Source organism: Bison bison, unplaced genomic scaffold (genome assembly GCF_000754665.1).
Source record: "Bison bison bison isolate TAMUID 2011002044 unplaced genomic scaffold, Bison_UMD1.0 scf7180017853464, whole genome shotgun sequence".
Classification (NCBI taxonomy): Eukaryota; Metazoa; Chordata; class Mammalia; order Artiodactyla; family Bovidae; genus Bison; species Bison bison.
The window spans coordinates 98,036-99,575 of NW_011484037.1; the positions used below are offsets into that span (position 1 = coordinate 98,036).

Below are 1,540 nucleotides of genomic sequence, written 5' to 3' on the forward strand. Positions count from 1 at the left end.
AAGCGGTAGCTTTCCAATGGGAGGGGCCCCCTCACTTTCCCGTGGATGCGGATGCCACGCCTCGGCCTCCACCCACGAACCAGCGTCTCCCCATCGCCTTCCCAGGTCCAAACAGTCAACGCAAAGGGAGGCGAGGCCCCGTGCGGCGCGTCCCCGTTTCCACGCTGTGACTGCTTCCCTTGCGGCCGTCCTTCAAGCCGCCAAAGGGACGTCTGTGAGCCAGTGAGCACGTGGTGGGCCGTGCTGCCCAGTAACCACCCAGGCAATTCCCACTTCCCAGACCCCAGAGACGCCAACTGCCTCAGGACCATAGTCCGGTCACACAATCCGGGAGGGAGCAACTTCCAGCACTCACCCCTCTGCTTCCAACGTAATTTATCTGAGTTCACACACTCATCTCACTGGCGGCCAGCTCACAGGATTCCTGACACCTTCACAGGAGGCAGCCTTCTGCAGGCCCACGTGAGCGGCTCCAGCACAACGCCGCCCTGACCCTTCGTCGTCTCGAGTGGTCGTGGCCACAGAGGAGCAGGGCTCAGGGAACACCGTGCCCCCAGGCGCCCTCCTGCTTCCCTGGCACAGCTCAGAGGCAGAGGTCAAACTGAGAGTCCCTGAGATGACCAAGGGGCTTCCCTGGTTGCTCAGCTGGTAAAGAACCCACCTGCAACACAGGAGACCCCGGTTTGATTCCTGGGTCGGGAAGATCCGCTGGAGAAGGGATGGGCTACCCACTCCAGTATTCTTGGGCTTCCCTGGTGGCTCAGCTGGTAAAGAATCCACCCACAATGCGAGAGACCTGGGTTCTCTCCCTGGGTCGGGAAGATCCGCTGGAGAAGGGAACGGCTTCTCAGTCCAGTATTCTGACCTGGAGAATCCCATGCCCTGTACAGTCCATGGGGAAAGGCCACCGCGTCCATATGGGTGAGGTTCCCAAAAGAATGCACTGGACCCAAGCCTCTGGGGGGACCCCCAATCGCAGGGCCACTGGCTGGGAGGCTGGGTGGGCACACTACCCTCACACCCTGCTCATCACCTGCCCAGCCCCCTTGGGTCCCCGGGGCCACGGGGTGACACTCCAGTCTTCAACCTCACACCGTATGAGAGCCCCCGGCCCATCTGCCTAGGAGACTGAGTGGGCGGGCAGCCCAGCACACTAGCCACACAGCTGTTTAACCCAAACAAAGCGAAGAGGAAACCCTAAAGCTTAGGTCTGTATAAACCTGCAGTGTATAAACACACTGAGCAATAGGAAACGCGCTCAAGCACTCATTTCTGGTGAAAGCACTCTGCTTCCAAGTCTCCCCCTGCCCTCAGCATCTGGAGGAGATCCTTCCAGCTGGTAGGAAATGCCGTCTGGACTCCCAGTTTTGTCCTGACTTCCTGCCAGCACCGGAGCCCCGCCCCAGGGAGCAGAGAGGGGCTCCGGCCCGCAGCTGTCTGCGAACCAGCTCTCCTCCAGAGGCTCCGCGGCCCACAGTGCTGCCGGACGGAAGGTGCAGGCCTGGGAACCCGGGCGGCATGCGTCTCGGGCGTGGCGGCC

At 61.6% G+C, this 1,540-nt stretch overlaps 1 protein-coding gene across 1 annotated transcript in view; it reads right to left on the reverse strand.

The window, feature by feature from the left end:
- The window catches only part of GRAMD4 (GRAM domain containing 4), a 42,780-nt gene extending 42,185 nt beyond the window's left edge, over positions 1 to 595 (reverse strand). The window contains exon 1 of the mRNA XM_010854753.1: positions 356 to 595. The gene's annotated coding sequence lies outside the window, so the exon portion shown is untranslated. The remainder of the gene's footprint in view (positions 1 to 355) is intronic.
- Positions 596 to 1,540: the final 945 nt, after the last annotated feature.